Raw genomic sequence first — 7,607 nt, 5'->3', positions numbered from 1 at the left:
TTCCTTTCTTACTCCAGATTTCAGGTCGGATTCTTCCTTTCTAACTCCAGGTTTCAGGTCCGATTCTTCCTTTCTTACTCCAGATTTCAGGTCCGATTCTTCCTTTCTTACTCCAGATTTCAGGTCCAATTCTTCCTTTCTTACTCCAGATTTCAGGTCCGATTCTTCCTTTCTTACTCCAGATTTCAGGTCCGATTCTTCCTTTCTTACTCCAGATTTCAGGTCCGATTCTTCCTTTCTAACTCCAGATTTCAGGTCCGATTCTTCCTGTCTTACTCCAGATTTCAGGTCCAATTCTTCCTTTCCTACTCCAGATTTCAGGTCCGATTCTTCCTTTCTTACTCCAGATTTCAGGTCCGATTCTTCCTTTCCTACTCCAGATTTCAGGTCCGATTCTTCCTGTCTTACTCCAGATTTCAGGTCCGATTCTTCCTTTCTTACTCCAGGTTTCAGGTCCGATTCTTCCTTTCTAACTCCAGGTTTCAGGTCCGATTCTTCCTTTCTAACTCCAGGTTTCAGGTCCGATTCTTCCTTTCTTACTCTAGATTTCAGGTCCAATTCTTCCTTTCTTACTCCAGATTTCAGGTCCGATTCTTCCTTTCCTACTCCAGATTTCAGGTCCGATTCTTCCTTTCTTACTCCAGATTTCAGGTCCGATTCTTCCTTTCTAACTGCAGATTTCAGGTCCGATTCTTCCTTTCTAACTCCAGGTTTCAGGTCCGATTCTTCCTGTCTTACTCCAGATTTCAGGTCCAATTCTTCCTTTCCTACTCCAGATTTCAGGTCCGATTCTTCCTTTCCTACTCCAGATTTCAGGTCCGATTCTTCCTTTCTTACTCCAGATTTCAGGTCCGATTCTTCCTTTCCTACTCCAGATTTCAGGTCCGATTCTTCCTGTCTTACTCCAGATTTCAGGTCCGATTCTTCCTTTCTTACTCCAGGTTTCAGGTCGGATTCTTCCTTTCTAACTCCAGGTTTCAGGTCCGATTCTTCCTTTCTTACTCCAGGTTTCAGGTCCGATTCTTCCTTTCTTACTCCAGATTTCAGGTCCGATTCTTCCCTTCTTACTCCAGGTTTCATGTACGATTCTTCCTTTCTAACTCCAGGTTTCAGGTCCGATTCTTCCTTTCTAACTCCAGATTTCAGGTCCGATTCTTCCTTTCTAACTCCAGATTTCAGGTCCGATTCTTCCTTTCTTACTCCAGGTTTCAGGTCCGATTCTTCCTTTCTAACTCCAGGTTTCAGGTCCGATTCTTCCTTTCTTACTCCAGATTTCAGGTCCAATTCTTCCTTTCTTACTCCAGATTTCAGGTCCGATTCTTCCTTTCCTACTCCAGATTTCAGGTCCGATTCTTCCTTTCTAACTCCAGATTACAGGTCCGATTCTTCCTTTCTTTCTCCAGATTTCAGGTCCGATTCTTCCTTTCTTACTCCAGATTTCAGGTCCGATTCTTCCTTTCTAACTCCAGGTTTCAGGTCCGATTCTTCCTTTCTTACTCCAGATTTCAGGTCCGATTCTTCCTTTCTTTCTCCAGATTTCAGGTCCGATTCTTCCTTTTCTAACTCCAGATTTCAGGTCCGATTCTTCCTTTCTTACTCCAGGTTTCAGGTCCGATTCCTCCTTTCTTACTCCAGATTTCAGGTCCGATTCTTCCTTTCTTACTCCAGATTTCAGGTCCGATTCTTGCTTTCCTACTCCAGGTTTCAGGTCCGATTCTTCCTTTCTAACTCCAGGTTTCAGGTCCGATTCTTCCTTTCTTACTCCAGGTTTCAGGTCCGATTCTTCCTTTCTTACTCCAAGTTTCAGGTCCGATTCTTAGTTTCTTACTTCAGGTTTCAGGTCCGATTCTTCCTTTCTAACTCCAGGTTTCAGGTCCGATTCTTCCTTTCTAACTCCAGGTTTCAGATCCGATTCTTCCTTTCTTACTCCAGGTTTCAGGTCCGATTCTTCCTTTCTTACTCCAGGTTTCAGGTCCGATTCTTTCTTTCTTATTCCAGATTTCAGGTCCGATTCTTCCTTTCTTACTCCAGGTTTCAGGTCCGATTCTTCCTTTCTAACTCCAGGTTTCAGGTCCAATTCTTCCTTTCTTACTCCAGATTTCAGGTCCGATTCTTCCTTTCTTACTCCAGATTTCAGGTCGGATTTTTCCTTTCTAACTCCAGGTTTCAGGTCCGATTCTTCCTTTCTTACTCCAGATTTCAGGTCCGATTCTTCCTTTCTTACTCCAGATTTCAGGTCCAATTCTTCCTTTCTTACTCCAGATTTCAGGTCCGATTCTTCCTTTGTTACTCCAGATCTCAGGTCCGATTCTTCCTTTCTTACTCCAGATTTCAGGTCCGATTCTTCCTTTCTAACTCCAGATTTCAGGTCCGATTCTTCCTGTCTTACTCCAGATTTCAGGTCCAATTCTTCCTTTCCTACTCCAGATTTCAGGTCCGATTCTTCCTTTCTTACTCCAGATTTCAGGTCCGATTCTTCCTTTCCTACTCCAGATTTCAGGTCCGATTCTTCCTGTCTTACTCCAGATTTCAGGTCCGATTCTTCCTTTCTTACTCCAGGTTTCAGGTCCGATTCTTCCTTTCTAACTCCAGGTTTCAGGTCCGATTCTTCCTTTCTAACTCCAGGTTTCAGGTCCGATTCTTCCTTTCTTACTCTAGATTTCAGGTCCAATTCTTCCTTTCTTACTCCAGATTTCAGGTCCGATTCTTCCTTTCCTACTCCAGATTTCAGGTCCGATTCTTCCTTTCTTACTCCAGATTTCAGGTCCGATTCTTCCTTTCTAACTGCAGATTTCAGGTCCGATTCTTCCTTTCTAACTCCAGGTTTCAGGTCCGATTCTTCCTGTCTTACTCCAGATTTCAGGTCCAATTCTTCCTTTCCTACTCCAGATTTCAGGTCCGATTCTTCCTTTCCTACTCCAGATTTCAGGTCCGATTCTTCCTGTCTTACTCCAGATTTCAGGTCCGATTCTTCCTTTCTTACTCCAGGTTTCAGGTCCGATTCTTCCTTTCTAACTCCAGGTTTCAGGTCCGATTCTTCCTTTCTTACTCCAGGTTTCAGGTCCGATTCTTCCTTTCTTACTCCAGATTTCAGGTCCGATTCTTCCCTTCTTACTCCAGGTTTCATGTACGATTCTTCCTTTCTAACTCCAGGTTTCAGGTCCGATTCTTGCTTTCTAACTCCAGATTTCAGGTCCGATTCTTCCTTTCTAACTCCAGATTTCAGGTCCGATTCTTCCTTTCTTACTCCAGGTTTCAGGTCCGATTCTTCCTTTCTAACTCCAGGTTTCAGGTCCGATTCTTCCTTTCTTACTCCAGATTTCAGGTCCAATTCTTCCTTTCTTACTCCAGATTTCAGGTCCGATTCTTCCTTTCCTACTCCAGATTTCAGGTCCGATTCTTCCTTTCTAACTCCAGGTTTCAGGTCCGATTCTTCCTTTCTAACTCCAGGTTTCAGGTCTGATTCTTCCTTTCTTACTCCAGATTTCAGGTCCAATTCTTCCTTTCTTACTCCAGGTTTCAGGTCCGATTCCTCTTTTCTTACTCCAGGTTTCAGGTCCGATTTTTCCTTTCTTACTCCAGATTTCAGGTCCGATTCTTCCTTTCTAACTCCAGATTTCAGGTCCAATTCTTCCTTTCTTTCTCCAGATTTCAGGTCCGATTCTTCCTTTCTAACTCCAGATTTCAGGTCCGATTCTTCCTTTCTAACTCCAGGTTTCAGGTCCGATTCTTCCTTTCTTACTCCAGGTTTCAGGTCCGATTATTCCTTTCTTACTCCAGATTTCAGGTCCGATACTTCCTTTCTAACTCCAGATTTCAGGTCCGATTCTTCCTTTCTTTCTCCAGATTTCAGGTCCGATTCTTCCTTTCTAACTCCAGATTTCAGGTCCGATTCTTCCTTTCTAACTCCAGGTTTCAGGTCCGATTCTTCCTTTCTTACTCCAGATTTCAGGTCCGATTCTTCCTTTCTTTCTCCAGATTTCAGGTCCGATTCTTCCTTTTCTAACTCCAGATTTCAGGTCCGATTCTTCCTTTCTTACTCCAGGTTTCAGGTCCGATTCCTCCTTTCTTACTCCAGATTTCAGGTCCGATTCTTCCTTTCTTACTCCAGATTTCAGGTCCGATTCTTCCTTTCCTACTCCAGGTTTCAGGTCCGATTCTTCCTTTCTAACTCCAGGTTTCAGGTCCGATTCTTCCTTTCTTACTCCAGGTTTCAGGTCCGATTCTTCCTTTCTTACTCCAGGTTTCAGGTCCGATTCTTCGTTTCTTACTTCAGGTTTCAGGTCCGATTCTTCCTTTCTAACTCCAGGTTTCAGGTCCGATTCTTCCTTTCTAACTCCAGGTTTCAGGTCCGATTCTTCCTTTCTAACTCCAGATTTCAGGTCCGATTCTTCCTTTCTTTCTCCAGATTTCAGGTCCGATTCTTCCTTTCTAACTCCAGGTTTCAGGTCCGATTCTTCCTTTCTTACTCCAGGTTTCAGGTCCGATTATTCCTTTCTTACTCCAGATTTCAGGTCCGATTCTTCCTTTCTAACTCCAGATTTCAGGTCCGATTCTTCCTTTTCTAACTCCAGATTTCAGGTCCGATTCTTCCTTTCTAACTCCAGGTTTCAGGTCCGATTCTTCCTTTCTTACTCCAGGTTTCAGGTCCGATTATTCCTTTCTTACTCCAGATTTCAGGTCCGATTCTTCCTTTCTTACTCCAGGTTTCAGGTCCGATTCTTCCTTTCTAACTCCAGGTTTCAGGTCCGATTCTTCCTTTCTTTCTCCAGATTTCAGGTCCGATTCTTCCTTTCTAACTCCAGGTTTCAGGTCCGATTCTTCCTTTCTTACTCCAGGTTTCAGGTCTGATTCTTCCTTTCCTACTCCAGATTTCAGGTCCGATTCTTCCTTTCTTACTCCAGGTTTCAGGTCCGATTCTTCCTTTCTTACTCCAGGTTTCAGGTCTGATTCTTCCTTTCCTACTCCAGATTTCAGGTCCGTTTCTTCCTTTCTTACTCCAGATTTCAGGTCCGATTCTTCCTTTTCTAACTCCAGATTTCAGGTCCGATTCTTCCTTTCTAGCTCCAGGTTTCAGGTCCAATTCTTCCTTTCTTACTCCAGGTTTCAGGTCCGATTCTTCCTTTCCTACTCCAGGTTTCAGGTCCGATTCTTCGTTTCTTACTTCAGGTTTCAGGTCCGATTCTTCCTTTCTTACTCCAGGTTTCAGGTCCGATTCTTCCTTTCTTATTCCAGATTTCAGGTCCGATTCTTCCTTTCTTACTCCAGATTTCAGGTCTGATTCTTCCTTTCTTACTCCAGATTTCAGGTCCAATTCTTCCTTTCTTACTCCAGATTTCAGGTCTGATTCTTCCTTTCTTTCTCCAGATTTCAGGTCCGATTCTTCCTTTCTAGCTCCAGATTTCAGGTCCGATTCTTCCTTTCTAACTCCAGATTTCAGGTCCGATTCTTCCTTTCTAGCTCCAGATTTCAGGTCCGATTCTTCCTTTCTAACTCCAGGTTTCAGGTCCGATTCTTCCTTTCTAACTCCAGGTTTCAGGTCCAATTCTTCCTTTCTTACTCCAGATTTCAGGTCTGATTCTTCCTTTCTATCTCCAGATTTTAGGTCCGATTCTTCCTTTCTAGCTCCAGATTTCAGGTCCGATTCTTCCTTTCTAACTCCAGGATTCAGGTCGGATTCTTCCTTTCTAACTCCAGGTTTCAGGTCCAATTCTTCCTTTCTTACTCCAGATTTCAGGTCCAATTCTTCCTTTCTCACTCCAGATTTCAGGTCTGATTCTTCCTTTCTATCTCCAGATTTCAGGTCCGATTCTTCCTTTCTAGCTCCAGATTTCAGGTCCGATTCTTCCTTTCTTACTCCAGATTTCAGGTCCGATTCTTCCTTTCTAGCTCCAGATTTCAGGTCCGATTCTTCCTTTCTAACTCCAGGTTTCAGGTCCGATTCCTCCTTTCTTACTCCAGATTTCAGGTCCGATTCTTCCTTTCTAACTCCAGGTTTCAGGTCCGATTCTTCCTTTCTTACTCCAGGTTTCAGGTCCGATTCTTCCTTTCTAACTCCAGGTTTCAGGTCCGATTCTTCCTTTCTTACGCCAGATTTCAGGTCCGATTCTTCCTTTCTAACTCCAGGTTTCAGGTCCGATTCTTCCTTTCTTACGCCAGGTTTCAGGTCTGATTCTTCCTTTCCTACTCCAGATTTCAGGTCCGATTCTTCCTTTCTAACTCCAGGTTTCAGGTCCGATTCTTCCTTTCTAACTCCAGGTTTCAGGTCCGATTCTTCCTTTCTTACGCCAGGTTTCAGGTCTGATTCTTCCTTTCCTACTCCAGATTTCAGGTCCGATTCTTCCTTTCTTACTCCAGATTTCAGGTCCGATTCTTCCTTTCTTACTCCAGATTTCAGGTCTGATTCTTCCTTTCTAACTCCAGGTTTTGGTTCGGAATCTTCCTGATGGACTCCAGCTTCCATGTCTCAGTTTAACTCCAAAATCAAGTCTCACTCCAGGTTTTAGTTCCAGATCTTTCTGACCTCTTGTCAGGTTTAAGGTTGCTGTCTAACTCAAGGATTGAGGTCCTCCTCTAACTTTAGGGTTCAGGGGCCTCATTTATGAAGCTGTCACACGCACAAAACCCGGCGTGCACCAATTTTTGGGATTTTTCAAAACGCGCAAAATTTAGTGTTGATCCTGATTTATGAAGCGAAACAGGCGTGGGACGTGCTGCTTTGTTAATCGGGAAGGTATTTTGCGCTGCATTTCCTGTTTTCCGTACGTACACCACCTGTAGTCAGCGTTGCTACGCACAGTTTGATAAATCAGTCCAGGTTTCAGGTCCCAGTCTGACTCAAGGTTTCAGTTCCGAGTTTTACCAGTCTGACTCCATATTTCAGGTCATGGTCTAACTCCAAGTTTTTTGTCCCAGTCAAGTCTTGGTCTAACTCAGTCAGCTCCCAGTCTACCTCTAGATTTCAGGTCCTGTTCTTGCTCCGATTCCGAGTCTTCATGACTGATGTCAGGGGTCCCTATTTTCCTCAGGTTATTTTTCCGTGGTGTCATGCGGCAGTAGGACATGTTCTCACCTGTAATGTGATCCTTGGACTACTTTGTTTTTCTGACGACAGAAACCTTCTGCAGGTCAACTTGAGCTGCAAACCAGACCCGCCTCAACCAGGCCTCCTTTCTATTTTTACAACTACGTCTGATTTATTCAGTAAAAATTTACTTATAGCTTTATTTTATTGTCAGCATTAAATACATATCTGTTAAATGTTACCAAGAAAAGTCTGTTTTGGTGAAAAACTTTATTGGCATCTTTGCAGATGCCAGGTACTCCTGATGTAGAAGCTTATGAAACTATTTATCTCATGGTCACTACTGATGTCAGCTGACATGGTAGCAGCTATGACCCAGAGACACGGCTGTTGCCATAGAGAAGGATCTGGTAACTTTATCCAGAGAGCTGGAGCCAGTCCTGGCTGACACTTGGAAAAATGTTTGACACAGGGACACAGCTACCACCTCCCTCCCTCCCTTCCGACGGACACACAGATGGAGAGACAGAGCGAGCAAGCATCTGTGTTTGATGTTCAGTCCAGTCCATCATCCAGCTGCACT

Source organism: Telmatherina bonti, assembly GCF_933228915.1.
Source record: "Telmatherina bonti genome assembly, chromosome: 17".
Classification (NCBI taxonomy): domain Eukaryota; kingdom Metazoa; phylum Chordata; class Actinopteri; order Atheriniformes; family Telmatherinidae; genus Telmatherina; species Telmatherina bonti.
Note: the sequence above shows the minus strand (reverse complement) of the source record.